The sequence below is a fragment of the Aquarana catesbeiana genome, linkage group LG01 (genome assembly GCF_042186555.1).
Source record: "Aquarana catesbeiana isolate 2022-GZ linkage group LG01, ASM4218655v1, whole genome shotgun sequence".
NCBI classification, from domain to species: domain Eukaryota; kingdom Metazoa; phylum Chordata; class Amphibia; order Anura; family Ranidae; genus Aquarana; species Aquarana catesbeiana.
This window is the reverse complement of record NC_133324.1, coordinates 711,946,176-711,964,741: the sequence shown is the minus strand read 5'-3', so window position 1 is coordinate 711,964,741 and position 18,566 is coordinate 711,946,176.

Sequence of the window (18,566 nt, the reverse complement as noted above, 5' to 3'; positions counted from 1 at the left end):
AATTAATTGTCAAACCAGAATATGTGTCAAATTTGGAGATAGTTGACATTGCTGCTTTCAAGGAGGAATCTGTATCGCCCAGGAGTATGAGCATGTCATCCGTGTACAACTTCATTTTTTCATGCATTAATGCATCCCTAAAGCCAGCAATATCTTCACTGGACCGTATTAACACTGACAGGGGTTTGATGGCTAGGGCAACCAACAAAGGCTGCCTAGTCCCCCTGCCCAACCGAAAGGGCACTGATATCCTTCCTCCCCCTCCTACGCAGACCCAAGGTGAATAATACAAAAGATGTATCCAGAAAATAAACACCTTCCCAAAACCAGACCTTTCAAGTATTGCCCACAGGTATTCCCATTCCATGCTGTAAAATACGTTGTTACTGTCAAAGGAACAGCAAGGCCCATGACCCTGCATTGTCAAAATCCGTCAGAATATTAACTATTTTCCTACAACACTATAGCCGAAAGATGGCTACAGAGTGGCTCTCCAGTTCTGAGAGGGCGTCCATGGAGCACACATCGGGAAGTGTCTGTGATTGCTGTGTGCTTTGGACACAGTGCATCACGGATAGGGGTAAAGGGCCAATCACAGTGGTCCTTTACCACGTGATTGTTGTGCCCAATCACAAGTGATCATAAATGTAAACACAAAAGGTAATTGAGGGTTTGACAGCTCATCTATCCCTCACATAGGGATAGCAGAAGGAGAAGGAGAAGGGAAGGAGAGCAGATCTGTTGCTGAATAGTGAGTCATACCATTTTACAGTGTTTTACTGTGCTACTCATCAGTGTCCTGGTCATCAGTGCAGCCTCATTAGTGCCTGTCAGTCCCCATCAGTGCCTATCAGTGCCCAGTAGGGCCCATCAGTTTTGCACCATCAGTGCAGCCTCATCATTGCCACTTATCAGTGCCCATCAGTGTCATCCCATCAGTGCAGTCTTCTCATTGAGCTTCATTAGTACACATCAGTGCAGCCTCATTAGTGCACATCAGAGCAACCTCATAAGTGCACATCAGTGCTCATTGCAACCTCATCAGTGCCCATAATTTCAGCCTCAGTAGTGCCCATCAGTGCAGCCTCATCAGTGCATATCAGCACATATCAGTACAGCCTCATCACCGCCCATCAGTGCAGCCTTATCAGTGCACATCATTGCTTATAGTGCAGCATCATCGGTGCCCATCAGTGCAGCCATATCAGTGCCCATCAGTGCAGCTTCATCAGTGAATATCAGGGCACATAAATGCAGCCTTATTACCACCCATCGGTGCAGCCTCATCAGTACATATCAGCGCACATCAGTGCAGTCATCAGCACCCATTAGAGCAGCCGCATCAGCACCCATCAGTGCAGCCTCATCAGTGCCAATCAGTGTAGCCTCATCAGCGTCCATCAGTCCATCCAGTGTCACCATCACAGCCGTGTGTCACCACAGCCAGCGCACACTATGTCTAAAAAATTCTTTACCAGTGAGGAGGCATTTCAGATCCTCAGTATGACTGAAGAGAGCAGCGGGAAGCTCTCTATGTCTGACTGATTCTGATTCAGAATAGGAACCAGTTTTTGTATGAGGCATTCTGGTGATGAGCAGGCAACCACCAGTAATGCAGTACCTTTGCATGAAAGGTCAGGTACCAGGTCACATCAGCCACAAAGGGTTAGGGCCCATGCCAGTCTTCCAGATGCACTTGCAACCCCGATATGGCTTCCCCCTGACTCAGAAGCAGCTAATATCCCTTTTGCTGCACACCCAGGTGCACACACCCAGGCGCAATAGCACAATGTCAGTGAAGGTATCCAGTGCGCTCCCACATCAATTCACCAACTATGCAAACAAGTTGCAACCACCCAATCTATAACTGGTTTTTACAGCAAGCAGCACATGACAAGGCAATGCATGTCAAAAACAAACAAAATCCCCAGCTCACTTACCACCAGCCTGCAACAAACTGAACTGACCGTGTGTAACAGTTCACATCAAAAACAAGGGCTTTTTTTTTTTGCACACATTTGCAAATACATGAGTAAGCTGCAGTGGCCACGTCACAGCATCACAATGTACTTCAGTAGTAACTTTAATAATTTGAGAGTTTCCAAAGTTGGAGCACATACAGTGGGGACAGAAAGTATTCAGACCCCCTTAAATTTTTCACTCTTTGTTATATTGCAGCCATTTGCTAAAATCATTTAAGTTCATTTTTTTCCTCATTAATGTACACACAGCACCCCATACTGACAGAAAAACACAGAATTGTTGACATTTTTGCAGATTTATTAAAAAAGAAAAACTGAAATATCACTAGACATGTGCACACAGAAATATTTCGTTTCGGAATTTCGTTTTCGTCCAAAAAATACATTTATTTAGTTACTCCCGAAATTCGTTTTTATTTATTTCGGTTTTCGTTAAAAATTGCATTCGTCCGAAAATCCTAATTAAGGTCGAATCTGTCATTGAATGCTTATGGTGTCTGTCGAATGTTCAAAGAAGATTCGACGGAGCAGCTAAACTGTGCAACGCCATATAGTTTACCTGCTCCGTCGAATCTTCTTAGAACTTTCAACAGACACCATAAGCCAAAGTACTGTGTACTTAATTCTAGCTATTTTACTGCTCCTCCTCTTTGGTTACAATCCGCCAATAACATTCATCATCATCATTATTTTTATTTATCTTTCCTCCCCTGCGTCGAATCTTTCCTCCCCTACGTTGAATCTTTCCTCCCCTACGTTGAATCTTTCCTCCCCTACGTCGAATCTTTCCTCCCCTATGTCGAATCTTTCCTCCCCTATGTCGAATCTTTCCTCCCCTACGTCGAATCTTTCCTCCCCTACGTCGAATCTTTCCTCCCCTACATCGAATCTTTCCTCTCTACGTCGAATCTTTTCTCTCTATGTAGAATAATCTTGGACTAATAGAGCTAAGGTTAGGCACATTCGACCACAGGTTTGATGGACACAGATTGTTATTGTCATCATCATGTTGAATCTCCTATCTATATCGAACTGTTGTAGCAACGAAAATGAAAATAAAGCATTTGTTTATGTCGGATCTTTTGTTTTTCGGACTCTGCACTTTCGTTATCGTTTGTTAAAACGATAACGAAAATACCTGAAATTCGGACGAAAATGCATTCGGACGAAAACGAATGCACATGTCTAAATATCACATGGACCTAAGTATTCAGACCCTTTGCTCATGAGTCTTTTTGGGAAAGATGCAACAAGTTTTTCACACCTGGATTTGGGGATCCTCTGCCATTCCTCCTTGCAGAACCTCTCCAGTTCTGTCACGTTGGATGGTAAACGTTGGTGAACAGCCATTTTTAGGTCTCTCCAGAGATGCTCAATTGGGTTTAAGTCAGGACTCTGGCTGGGCCATTCAAGAACAGTCACGGAGTTGCTGTGAAACCACTCCTTCATTATTTTAGCTGTGTGCTTAGGGTCATTGTCTTGTTGGAAGGTAAACCTTCGGCCCAGTCTGAGGTCCTGAGCACTCTGGAGAAGGTTTTCGTCCAGGATATCCCTGTACTTGGCCGCATTCATCTTTCTCTCGATTGCAACCAGTTGTCCTGTCCCTGCAGCTGAAAAACACTCCCACAGCATGATGCTGCCACCACCATGCTTCACTGTTGGGACTGTATTGGACAGGTGATGAGCAGTGCCTGGTTGTCTACACACATACCGCTTAGAGTTAAGGCCAAAAAGTTCTATCTTGGTTTCATCAGACCAAAGAATCTTATTTCTCACCATTTTGGAGTTCTTCAGGTGTTTTTTAGCAAATGCCTTTCGGGCTTTCATGTGTCTTGCACTGAGGAGAGGCTTCCGTTGGGCCACTCTGCCATAAAGCCCCAACTGGTGGAGGGCTGCAGTGATGGTTGACTTTCTACAACTTTCTTCCATCTCCCGACTGCATCTCTGGAGCTCAGCCACAGTGATCTTTGGGTTTTTCTTTACCTCTCTTACCAAGGCTTTTCTCCCCCGATAGCTCAGATTGTCCATTCGGCAAGCTCTAGGAAGGGTTCTGGTCGTCCCAAACATCTTCCATTTAAGGATTATGGAGGCCACTGTGCTCTTAGGAACCTTAAGTGCAGCAGACTTTTTTGTAACCTTGGCTAGATCTGTGCCTTGCAACAATTCTGTCTATGAGCTCTTCAGGCAGTTCCTTTGACCTCATGATTCTCATTTGCTCTGACATGCACTGTGAGCTGTAAGGTCTTATATAGACACGTGTGTGGCTTTCCTAATCAAGTCCCATCAGTATAATCAAACACAGCTGGACTTAAATGAAGGTGTAGAACCATCTCAAGGATGATCAGAAGAAATGGACAGCATCTGAGTTAAACATATGAGTGTCACAGCAAAGGGTCTGAATACTTAGGACCATGTGATATTTCAGTTTTTTTTTAATAAATCTGCAAAAATGTCCACAATTCTGTGTTTTTCTGCCAATATGGGTGCTGTGTGTACATTAATGAGGAAAAAAAATGTACTTAAATGATTTTAGAAAAAAGCTGCAATATAATTTAAAGGGGGTCTGAATACTTTCCATCCCCACTGTATATAATAATGGATAGACTAAGAGCAGATATGCCTGTAGGGAGCCCATCTGTAGGATTATACCTATCAGATGTTTGGCCCGCAAAAATGTGAATGTGCATGGAATTCTCAGCAAAATAGTGACCAGACGCATGCATGCACGCAGGAATGTGCATGTCGGCACCAGACAGGCTATTTAAGGATGATTCTGCTCAAGCTAAAGTTCTGACTGATCTTTTAGCTATTCCCTGCTTCCTGCTACTACTCTGCTCGTTTTCATGTTGCTGACCCGGCTTGCCTCTGACCTGAAATTAAGTTCTGCTTCTGTCTTGGGGCTGTAGTGGGACAAAAATTTGGCCCTGGACTTCTTCCAGACTGGCCCACTTTAATTTTGCAAACATTCACAAAAACAGTTTATAAACTATACTCAAATGCGCAAAAAATAAGTAAAAACATTCCACTGTAAGAATTTTCGGTAAATAAATTCCCTCCGCGACCAATACTCCCCCACTTTACCCTTTTATCAAAAAGTCCCACTCCCTCTCCTGCAAAAAAAGTCCAGCAATATTCTTTATTCTCACCCTTCACCCCCCGCCAGCAAAAATAAATTCTCCTCACAGAACAACCCCCCCAAAACAAATCTTCTTCCACCTTCCACAACACAAGTCCCCCTCCACTATCCCCTAAATCCCCAGTCCCAACACAATCCCCCCTTCTTGCTCATTCCAGCACTTAAACCTAGTACACATGATCGGATTGTTGGCCAACAAAACCGTGCATTTTGTCTGAAGGGTGTTTGTCTGAAGGCCCAAACTTGTCTTGCATACACACGGCACACAATTGTTGGCCAAACGTAGTGACGTACTAGACCTACTACAAGTTGATAAAAAGAAAGTTTAGTAGTCATGCGCCACCCTTTAGTCTCCTTCTGCTAATCTCGTGTTAGTAGAAGTTTGGTGAGTGTCGGTTTGCGCTTTTCAGCTTGTGCTTGACAGTTTCTATTTTTCAGATTGTGCTTGTCAGTTCGTTTCTGTTTTTCAGTGCTTGCTTGTCAGGTCTTTTCTGATTTTTGGTGCATGCTTTTTAGTTTGTTTCTGATTTTCAGGTTGTGCTTGTCAGGTAGTTTCTGATTTTCAGTGCGTGCTTGTCAGGTCGTTTCTGATTTCCAGTGCGTGCTTATCAGTTTGTTTCTGAACGTCCGTTCGTCTATTAGCCATGTGGCGTTCTCGTCGGAGAGATCGTGCTATAATTGGGCTTGGGGTTATTGCTTTGACCCCAGTCCAGGAACAGGAGGAGGAGGAGTTCTTGGACTAAGAATTGGTTGCTAAATTGTGACCAATTCTGTAATATGCCTTTGCTGCGGGAGCTCCAGGAGAATAATCCTGATGATTTCAGGAATTATCTCCGGATGACAGACCCCTGCTTTCACCGTATATTGGCATTGCTAACATCCTATATTAGTAAGCAGGACACATGCATGCAGCTTGCCATTACTCCCGAGCAAAGGCTCATAGCCACCTTGTGGTACTTGGGGATGGGGAGAAGTCTCTAGGACCTGAAGTTCACAACTGGGATCCCCCCTCAGGCTTTGGGACTCATTATTCCAGAGACCTGTTCTGCCATTATCCAAGTCCTGCAGAAGGACTATATTCGGGTATGTTTTAGCCTTTAACCACTTCAGCCCTGACCAGAGCACTTTTTGCGATTCGGCACTGCGTCACTTTAAATGACAATTGCGTGGTCATGCGACGTTGTACCCAAACCAAATTGATGTCCCTTTTTTCCAACAAATAGAGCTTTCTTTTGGTGGTATTTGATCGCCTCTGCGTTTTTTATTTTTTGCGCTATAAACAAAAGAATAGCAACAGTTTTGAAAAAAACTTATTTTTTTTGCATTTTGCTATAATAAATATCCAAAAATATATAAAAAAAATATTTTTTTCCTCAGTTTAGGCTGATATGTATTCTTCTACATATTTTTGGTAAAAAAAAAAATCACAATAAGCGTATATTGATTGGTTTGTGCAAAAGTTATAGCGTCTACAAAATAGGGGATAGATTTATAGCATTTTTATTATCTTTTTTTTATTAGGTGATTTTTATTGGGACTGCGACATTATGGCGGATACATCGGACATTTTTAAATTATTTTGGGACCATTGTCATTTATACAGCGATTGATGCTATTAAAATGCATTGATTACTGTGTAAATGACAATGGCAGTGAAGGGGTTGACTACTAGGGGGCAGTGAAGGGGTTAAGTGTGTCCTAGGGAGTGATTCTAACTGTGAGGGGGCTGGGCTTCAACACACAGAACAGTGATCACAGCTCTCGATGAGAGAGAACTGTGATCACTGTCCTGTCACTAGGCAGAAAGGGGAAATGCTTTGTTTACAAAAGCATCTCCTCGTTCTTCCTCTCCGTGACACGATCGAGGGGTGAGGAACCTGATGAATTGACCTTATACTTTTGTCTTTAAATACTCATTTAAATAAATGTTATACTTATGTTGGCCAAGAATGTTTGTGTCAAATCTGCTTGCAAAGTTATGTACAGAAGTAGTAATTTTTTTATTGTTTGACTCCACAGTTTCCTTCCAACCCACAGCAAAGGCAGACTATTGCAGCCCAGTTCCACCATCAGTGGCATTTTTTCCAACTGTGGTGGGGCAATTGATGGGAAGCATGTCCGTGTTGTCCCACCACCCAACTCGGGCTCCTATTATTATAACTATAAGGGCTATTGCAGCATAGTCCTGCTAGCGGTAGTGTCTGCAAAATACAAGTTCCTTTACCTGGATGTTGGGAAGAATGGCCACAACTCGGACGAAGGAGTGATTGCACAAACCAAATTCTACTGTTGGCTACAGAATGGCAACTTACATTTGCCACCTCTTGAGGAAAATGTTGAGGGCCTCAATTTTTTCTTTGTGGAAGATGCGGCCTTTGCTCTGGGGGAACATCTTATGAAGCCCTTTCCTATGAGGAACCTCACCCCAGAGCAGAGGATCTAAAATTACAGGCTCTCTTGTGCCAGAAGGGTTGTGGAAAACTGCCAGAAGGATATGTGGAAATTGGCATACTATCCAGTCAGTTCAGGCTGTTTCTAACATCAAGTAACCTGGCCGAATACAAGATCAACCATGTCGTATTGTGCTACTGCATACTGCACAATTACTTACAGAGGAATGCAAGCAGCTACCTTGCCTCACTTCAAAGTGAGATTGACTTTTCAGTGTCAGGCCCAGCTGATCCTGGTGTGATGACGGCTCTGGTGGCCGTGCCGGGTTGCCCTCTCAAATTGCCCAAGATGTCCGGCAACAATATATGGACTACTTTGTGGGTAGGGGCAGTGGCTTTGCAGCAAAATGTTGCTGATCACGAAAAAATCTTTGATTTGATACTAAACTCCTATTTCATTTGAACTACTGTTTGTGTTTCTTATCTGTCTCCTAGGTTCTCATATGGCCTTAATTTTGGCCATTTTCTAGAATAGTGCAAATGTACCTTATTTGCTCCATGAGGTGACAATATCTTCTTCAGCTAACTATTATATTGTGCTGTGGGTCTGCTACACACACACACAATGTTATTGTTGTTAATGTATCTAATGCATTAATGTTAAAAATATTCAGCCTTTTCAACTCCTTTAATTAATTTCTTTGAGGCCCTAAAATTGCCTGAGTTTGCCACATGTTAGAGCACATTGTCACTGTAACTACACCAATGTAACAAATACACTGGTATTGAGTAGGGATGAGCCGAACACCCCTCCCCCCCCCGGTTTGGTTCGCAGCAGAACATTCGAACAGGCAAAAAATTTGTTCAAACACGCGAACACCGTTAAAGTCTATGGGGCACAAACATGAATAATCAAAAGTGCTAATTTTAAAGGCTTATATGCAAGTTATTGTCATAAAAAGTGTTTGGGGACCTGGGTCCTGCCCCAGGGGACATTTATCAATGCAAAAAAAGTTTTAAAACGGCCGTTTTTTCGGGAGCAGTGATTTTTAATAATACTTAAAGTGAAACAATAAAAGTGAAATATTCCTTTAAATTTCGTACCTGGGGGGCATCTATAGTATGCCTGTTTATAACAGTCTCTGCACAAAATGACATTTCTAAAGGAAAAAAAGTCAAATACTTACGGCTGTAATGAAATGTCGGTCCTGGCAATACAGATAAAAGAAGTAATTGAAAAAATGGCATGGGATCCCCCAGTCCATTACCAGGCCCTTTGGGTCTGGTATGAATATTAAGGGGAACCCCGAACCAAAATTAAAAAAAAAAAATTGCGTGGGGGTCCCCCCAAATTCTATACCAGGCCCTTCAGATCTGGTATGGATATTAAGGGGAACCCCAAGCCAAAATTAAAAAAAAAATGGTGTGGGGGTCCCTTTCAAAATCCATACCAGACCTGAAGGGTCTGGTATGGATTTTAAGGGGAACCCTGCACCAAAATTAAAAAAAATGGTGTGGGGATCCCAAAAAAGCACCCCCCCTCCTGAACTGTACCAGACCACATGCCCTCAACATGGGAAGGGTGCTTTGGGTTAGCCCCCCAAAGCACCTTGTCCCCATGTTGATGGGGACAAGGGCCTCATCACCACAACCCTTGCCCGGTGGTTGTGGGGGTCTGCGGGCAGGGGGCTTATCGGAATCTGGAAGCCCCCTTTAACAAGGGGACCCCCAGATCCTGGCTTCCCCCCCTGTGTGAAATGGTAACAGGGTACAAATGTACTCCTACCATTTCACAAAAAAAGTGTCAAAATGGTACAAATGACAAGACACAGCTTAGGACAAGACCTTTATAAAAAAATAAAAACATAAAAATGTCCCATGAACTCCATTCATCTTCTTCTCTCCCTCCGCGGCCTGAAAAAAACAAAAAACTCACAACTGACCCGCCTCAATGGTGACAGTTCTTTTGTAACTGAGGGCTGCTTCCAGATTCTGATAAGTCCCCCACCCGCAGACCCCCAGAACCACCGAGCATGGGTTGTGGGGATGAGGCCCTTGTCCCCATCAACATGGGGACAAGGTGCTTTGTGGAGCTACCCCAAAGCATCCTCCCCATGTTGAGGGCATGTGGCCTGGTACGGTTCAGGAGGGGGGGCAGCTCTCTCATCTCCCCCTCTTTTCCTGTGGCCTGCCAGGTTGCATGCTCGGATAAGGGTCTGGTATGGATTTTTGGGGGGACCCCCACGCCATTTTTTTTAAATTTGTTGTGGGGTTCCTCTTGAAATCAATACCAGACCTGAAGGGTCTGGTATGGATTTTGAGGGGGACCCCCACACCATTTTTTTTTTAAACTTTGGTGTGGGGCTCACTTTAATATCCATACCAGACCTGAAGGGCCTGGTATGGAATTTTGGGAGACCCCCACGCAATTTTTTTTTAATTTTGGTTCGGGGTTCCCCTTAATATTCATACCAGACCCAAAGGGCCTGGTAATGGACTGTGGGGATTCCATGCCTTTTTTTTCAATTACTTCTTTTATCTGTATTGCCGGGACCAACAATTCATTATAGCTGCGAGTACTTTTAAATGACTTTTTTTCCTTTAGAAATGTAATTTTGTTCAGGGACTGTTCTATACACGGGAAAAATGTGCCACTTTTTAGGCATACTATAGACACCCCCCAGGTATGAAATTTAAATTAATATTTCACTTTTATTGTATCACTTTAAGCATTATTAAAATCACTGCTCCCGAAAAAACGGCCGTTTTTAAAACTTTTTTTTGCATTGATACATGTCTCCTGCGGAAGGACCCAGGTCCCCAAACACTTTTTATGACAATACCATGCATATAAGCCTTTAAAATTAGCACTTTTGATTTCTCCTATAGACTTTTAAAGGGTGTTCCGCAGCTTTCGAATTTGCCGCAAACACCCCAAATTGTTCGTTATTCGGCGAACAGGCAAACAACACCCGATGCGAATATTGAGCTCATCCGTAGTATTGAGCATTGAAATAAGCCACACATTGTTTAGTATAAAACATTTCACTCCAAGCACATTCACACGTGTGTTTTAAAAGATTTTTGAACAAACCAACATCTTGGTGTATAACATGTATGTGTGCCATTATTTTGCCTTTTTTGGGGCTAAACAAGCATGTTCAAAAACATAAGATACACATCCCCAACTCAGGAACTTACAAAGTTCGACTTTGCTAAAGTGAAGGACATATGTGTTGATGTTGCCTTCCTCAGATGGGGTAATCTCACCCCTCTAAAAACCAAAATTTGAAGCCACATACACATAGAGGCATAACTGTTAAATGTCCCTTATGATCCCCTGCTTAAAATGAGTGTAAGTACAAACAGGTTATTTTCTAAAGCCCAAAAACACACAGTGGGGTTTATTTACGAAAACACATCCATTGATACCCCATGATGGGAGCTAGCACATGTTGGCATAATGGGTGTTATTTATGAAAGGAAAATCCACTTTGCACTACAAGTGCACTGTAAGTGCACTTTCAAGTTCACTTGCATTGCACTTTTAGTGCAAAGTGGATTGTCCTTATCAGAAATAACCCCATTGTGTGTTATGAGGCTTTAGCAAACTAGATGTAGGGAAAGACACACGTATTAGACATGGGATCATGAGGGAAATCAGAATTTTGTTGGCCAATTTGTGTGCGTCTTCAATTTTTGGCTTTGCGATTCTTAAAAACACATAAAGATTACAATAAAAACATTACTTAGGGCAGTGTTTCACAACTCTCCTTCTCCAGATGCATTTACAGGTCATGTTTTCTATATGTTTTGCTTTTGGCACAGGTGATGATGTCATTTTTTGAGGTTAGTAATTCACACATTTGTTTTTACCCTGCCGAAAATAAAGAAAACAGGACCTGGTGAAGTGGAGTGGCTAAACACTGACCTCAGACACTATGAAGCCTAGGTTCACATTGGAGCAATTTGTCATGCGATTTGATAGATCAAATCGCATGACAAGTCGCAGCCTATTTGAAGCAATGGCACTGTTCCAATCGGTGTGACACTGATTTAGCGGTCCCACAACAATTTGCAAAAGTTGTTCCTGCACTACTTTTTCCAATTTCAGGTGCGACTTCAATAGACATCTGTGCATGAAGCCACACAAATGTTTATCAAGTAGCACCTGAAATTGCACTGACCTTGCTACTTATAAATCGCGCCACTTCAAGTGAAGTACTTCGATTTCAAAGTAGCATCAATGTGAACCAGGGCTTAAAAGTAATAAAAACATTGGAAATCTTAAAACTGCAAACACGAGCCAACAAGTGGAAGAAAACTTCAGGCCAGATGAACTTAAAATTTGACAAGCATGTCGACATAATCACATATTCTCCTCTGTAAAGCAGTGGCAGCCTCCTTTATTTGCTCTAGATCAATCAAAGCCTGCATCATATCTGCACTCATACGGTCAATTGTGCATCTTGGAAGTTCGTGTCCTTGTAAGAAGAGTAAAATAGGATTTTTATAACAGCTTACTTGTAAAATCCTTTTCTTTGAAGTACATCACAGGACACAGAGCCATAGTAGTTACTATGTGGGTTAAATAGGCCACCTTTAGGTGATGGACACTGGCACACCCTAATGCTGCTGTGGCATTGTTGGATTGAATCCTGACAGGACAAATCCGCAACCTGAATGTCCAGGCCCTTAGGGATAGGTGCGCTGCCCGAATATTTAGAATGTTGATGGGCAAGGTCCTTTCAATTCTGGACCATTTCCCTTGGACAGTCGCCTCTTCCAGGACTGCTTCCCAACCCGAAAGGCTGGCAGCTACCATCTTCCAGGTAACTGGTAAGAAGGAATTCCCCTTCTGTCCTGGGGTAAAAGTCACCCTCTTCTGGGCTGTATTTAAAACCAGACCCAAGTATTCTTAGATTTCTTAATGGTTTTAAAGAAGATCTCTCTAGGTTGAGGACCCAAGTAGTATTCCAAGTAGCTGATTGTGGAGACCATGCTTTGGTCTAAGCGGTCTACCGACCTGTCTATTCAGAGCAGGTCATCTAGGTATGCTACAATTGTTATACCTTGAGTCCTTAACCTGGCCAAAGGAAAGGCCAGAAGAGCCAGAAATTTTGTAAACACCTGAGGTGCAGTAGCTAGACCGAAAAGGCAATGCTACAACTGAAAGTTGTTCTACTTCAAAACGTAGATATTTTTTGATGAGCGGGGGAAAAATAGGCACATGCAGGTATGCATCCCTGATGTCGACTGATGCCTGATAAACAATCAGCTTAGACCCCCTGTCAGGAGAGCCGCCGATTGGCTCTCCTCTACTCGCATCTGTCAGACGCGAGTGAGGAAAAGCCAATCAATGGCTTTTCCTGTTGACATCGTGATCCGCCTTGATTGGACACGGCTGATCACGTGGAGGCTCTTTACCAAGATCGGTGGTGCGGTGTGTCAGACTGACACACCGCACCACCGATTTCTGTGATGTGCGACCCCACGGGCGCGCGGCGGCTGTTATCCTGATGGACATCATATGACGCCCAGTCAGGATAACTGAACCATCGCCCGGCTATCATTTTGCTATAGGCCGAGCTTTCAGCGCTGTCGCACTTTGACATGTAGAATTGATGGGCACTGATATGCAGCACTGATGGGCATCACTGATATGCAGCACTGATGGGCACTGATAGGTGGTACTGATGGGCACTAACAGGCTGCTGTGATAGGCACTGACTGGCGGTTGTGATGGGCATTGACAGGTTGCTGTGATGGGCACTGACAGGTGGCACTGATTGGCACCGATAGGCGGTACTGATTGGCACTGACAGGTGGCACTGATGGGCAGTACTGATGATGAGGTACTGATGGGTTTTGCTGCTGGGGACTGATTTGCACTGTGATGGGCACTGACTGCCACTGTGGTGGGCACTAATTGGCACTGATATGGGCACTGATTGGCACTGTAATCCTTTTTTTATGGGACACTGACTGGCAGCTTATAGGCACTTTTTAGCAGCTGTGGTGGCACATCTGATGGGGCTGTGCTGATAATCAATGTGCTGATTATCAACACAGGCCACCCCTCTGACAGGGAGAGTCGCCGATCGGCTCTCCCTGTCAGCGCAAACCCGGGAATGCCGTTTACTGGGTTTACTTCGTGGTTCACGCGATGATCAACTGTGATTGGTCACAGCTGATCACGTGTTAAGTAGCCTCTGTCAGAGGCTTCTTACCACGATCAGAGATGCTGCGTGTCAGACTGACACACCGCACTCGCGATCGCCGTGCTGCACGCCCCCGTGGGCGCACGCCGGCATGTTATCTTGCTGGACGTCATATGACACCCATTCAGGATAACTGAACCACTTCCCAGCCGTCAATCTGCTATAGGCCGGGTGGGAAGTGGTTAAACATTTTTTTTCCCAGCAAGAACTTGTCTATGTGGTCTTTAATTAAACTCTCCAGTATCTTCCAGACTAAGAAGTTAAATTAACAGGTATCTTGTAACTAGGTAAAGACTTTGATCCCTTTTTAAATATGGGCACCACTATGCACATCCAGTGGTACCATTTCAGTTGTTAACGAGTCCTAAAAATTAGAAACAATGGCTTTGAAATGACATCTCAAATCTTTTAGGATCTGTGGGTGGATGCCATCTGGTCCAGGTGCTTTATCCACCTTTATTCTGTCTAAATATTTCTGGACCATATCACTTTTGAGCGGGGCTTTTTTTCTTGGAGAATAGGTGCAGGAACACCCCGGTCTGAGTCACCCCTTGTCTCTGACCCCTACCCACCTTTGACCACCGTCCCTTTATTCCACCCCCTACCCACCTACAGTACTGCCCCTTTTAGAGAATACAGAACTAAGTATCATTTTGTGGTGCTAAATCATTTGTATAGAACATGTTAATGATAAAAAGAAAAGCAGTAAAATAGATCCCCTGCAGCCAGCAACAATAGAATCCCAGCAAGAGATCCCCACACAACAATAGACTCCCCCAGCAACAATGGACTCCACCCCAACAACAATAGATTCCCTGCAGCAACAGTGAACCACCCACAACAAAATATCACACCCAGTAACAAAATATCCACCCAAGCAACATTAGCCCCCCAGCAGCAACAACAGATCTCCCAGCAGCCAGCATCAATAGATCCTCCAGCAGTCAGTAAAAATAGACCTCTCCCTCAACAGTAAATCCCTTCCAGCAACATAAGACCCCCCCAGCAACAATAGATTCCCCATCAGCAACAATAGACCCTTACACAAAATCAGATGCCCACCAGTGACAATAGATCCCCCAGCAGCCAACATCAATAGACCATCCAGCGCACCCCACACCCCATGCTATCACATACATTCAGTGCTGGAGGTGCCGGAACTGTGTTCCCGCTGAAAAAAAGCCCTGCTTTTGAGCCATTGTGGATTATTTGGGGCTGTGCCAATACCGCAACCATTATGGACATGAGTTCCCCCATGCTCCTTTGTATACACAGAGCTGAAGAAAGTATTTAATAAATACAGCAAGGAGCACATGGAAGGACAAAGCATTTGAAAAAAACAAGCAAAAATTGCCAGCTCACTTACCAGCCAGTTCACAAAAAAACTGAATTGACCCTTGTCTGACAGTTCACATTAAAAACAAGGGGTTTAGTTTGCACACATATGCAAACACATGCGTAAGCTGCAGCAGCCACATCACCACACCCCAGTGTATTGCAGTCCTAACTATATAATTTGATTATTTGGTTTCTAGGCATGACCTGAGCCTCTCAGTATAACAATCTGATCAACTGATATTGTGTTAAAGCGTTTGTTGACCCCCCAAAAAAATGGACCCTGCTCCTTTAAAGCATGTTATATGACGCAGTGCTTGTCTTGTGTCATTTGGCCCCCTGAAACACTTAAAAAAGCTGGCGGATCCTGCCAGTTTCTCCCCGCCCCTCTGTAAACTGACTACGGTTTATCATGGCTGCTGAGCCCTGACACCGTTTAGATACCTCCGTCATCGGCAGCCTGCTCTCCTCTCTGCTCCTGTCTCCTCCTCCCCCCCTCCCCTCTCTGTCTGTGTGTGAGCCGATCCTCCCCCTTCTGCTGCTCTCATAATACTAACCTGTATACACCATCAGCACTGCCTCCTATTGCAGTGTCCCCCTCTGTGAATGATCTACAAAATTAAATGCTGTAAATACCTCATTTAAGAGCCGAGATTGAGATCACATGACCAGCCAGCTCTCTCCTCTCCTCCTCTCCCCTCCTCCTCCCCTGTAGACTGACATCAGCAGAGGAATCTCAGCCCCACCCACTGCATCTCTCAGAGGAGGAAAGGAGAAAGCTGCCTGGTCATGTGATCGCAATCTCGGCACTGAAATTAGGTATTTGCAGCATTTATTTTTGTAAATCACACACAGAGGGGGATACTACAATAGGAGGCAGTGCTGGTGGTGTATACAGGTTAGAGTGGCTTATCAACCACTTTATGTAGTTGTCTAATGAACCATGATAGTGCCTGTATTAGGTTGGGTTAGAACCCAATAGTCTGGCCATTTAATCCAGAGTCTATGGGGCGATGGACAAGCTTCAGGCTCATCTTCCTCTTGGAAGGCTTTAAAGTCCTGAAGAAGATGCTGCTCTGGGGAGCAGGAGACTCTGATGATGCCAGAAATCCCAGGCTAGGTGAGACTGACACCACTGTGATGCTTGTTCATTTCTTGCATAACTTCCACATTAAACCCATTCACTTCATCAATTGCATTTGTCTCTGCCACTGCACCAGCCATGCGTCCCTGCTCATCCCACAATACAGTAGGCCTGGGCACAGTGCATCCTGGTTAGGGATGGGGCTTGGGTTCCTAGACGTGTAACTTTCAGTGTTCACAGTTTGACTAACTAAATAGGGTTTTAGTCTTCATAGTGAAGCAGCTGGAAGTCATAAATTAGTGGCAGTATTAATACTGCCACTAAATGTCAACATGGGCCCTAAGTGTCTTTTGCTTTCTAGGACACAAGTGGCCATAACAGCCAATTAGGATTAAAAAAAGAAGGTGGGGTTCCCTCAAAATCATATCAGACCCTTATCCATTATAGGTATAGGTATGTATTTAAAGATGGCTCCCAAACAAAAAACGAGGGGGGTTGCTCAAAACGCTATACCAGACCCCTATATAAGCATGCATCTTGGCTGGTCAGGAAAGGGTGGTTTAGCAAGCATGCACCCCCCAAACCATACCAAGCCACATCCCCTAAATACTGGGATGATACCTTACTAGGGCAGACCTTCCTGGAAAAGCACAACTTCCCCACAACCCTAGCCTGGTGGTTGAGGTGGCCTGTGGGGCATTATCAGAATCTAGAAGCTCTTTCAAAATAAGGGATCTGAAATGTGTGGATGGGGAAATCGGGTCAGTTTTTTTTTTAGTACAACCTTCTGGTTGAACAAAAAAACTGACTCATTTATAGCCAGCTTTAGAGTGGTACAGATAAAGGGAATTCTCACCCACTTTGTACACATACCAAAATAGCTGTGCAATGTAATTTAGTGGCCTGCAATTTTTATGGTATTTTTTTCTTTGAAATTGTCACTTTTTCTTGTGTACCTCCTCAGGCATGCCACTTTACTGTCAAGTTTAAAATGATTCACCGGGCATGTTATTTGAGGAAATTGTGTATTTATAATATTGCCCTTTATGTCTTATTTAAAGAGCTGCTCTTAACTGAATGATATTTTATTTTTGTTTTTTTTCTTTGCAATGGTACATGTTCCCCCTACACTAAAGTCTAAGGCCTCAGTCACATGGGCGTTCTTTAAGTGTAGATACGTGTGAAGGGCTGTGTTTGACCACATGCGATGCACAGGTGTTCTATGCATGCATGCAGTCCCATTTATGTCTATTGGGACCGGCAGCTGCAAGGACACAACCGCTGCTCCAAATTTGATTGATGTCTAGTCATATTACCAAACATGTTTGAATACTTTTGACAGGATAAACTTATATTAAAAGAATATTATTCCACTAAATTGAATTACTCTATTAAAGCGGAGTTCCAATAATAAAATAAATAAATAAAAGTCAGCAGCTACAAATACTGCAGCTGCTGACTTTTAATAATCGGACACTTACCTGTCCCAGGGTCCAGTGATGCGAAGCCCAACTCTTCTCCCCATCCTCCCCGGCATTGTCACTTTGGGTGCCCGGCTGTGGCTTCACAGCCGGGCACGCACTGCGCATTAGTGAGCCACGCTGTGTGCTGTGACTGGCCGGGCAATCATCTTTGAACCTGTGACATGTCCCAGATGATTGCCGAGAGGGAGGGGGGAGAGGTGATCTCCCTTTGGGTGCCATGGGGCGCCGCGGAGCCCCAGGAGGAAGTGGGAGCTGGAACCCTCTAAAAAGAGGGTTTCCACTCCCCCCAAAAGAATTACATGCCAAATGTGGCATGTCAGGGGGTCACCTTCCCTTAAAGTGGAAGTTCCGTTTTTGGGTGGAACTCCGCTTTAAGCTATATGACAATGTTGTATTAGCTGAAAGAGACAGACTTTGTACTGTAAGCGTCAAAGTAAAAAGTGAAAATACTAAGCATGTGACTTAAGGTTGCTTTAACTAAAGTTCTGGAACATCTTACCTTAGGGTGAAAAGTGCTAATCTCTACCTTTGCTGATTCCATCTAGTGTACAACGACTACAGTCTTTGTGTTTTTTTTTCCTGTAATACAACAGAGGACAAGCTTTCAAAGAACATAATTATCTGTGTATTGATGCAGTGTAATACTTTTCTTTATCACAGTATCTGACAGTGCCTCTGTGTCCGCACAATACATAGAATCTAGTAACACAATGATATCCTCCTGGAAGAATGTGCAATCTACTTTCAGATTCTAGTGACTGTATTCAATAAATATTTGCCGCGATAGTTTTAATAATAATAATCACTTTTAAATCACAAAATGCTATTTGTCAAAGGAAAATGTTGTTTTATTGACTAACTCAACATAGAAGCCAAAATATATTGTGTAAAAGACTGGGCTACATAGTTTCATTTTTGACATATGAAAAATGAA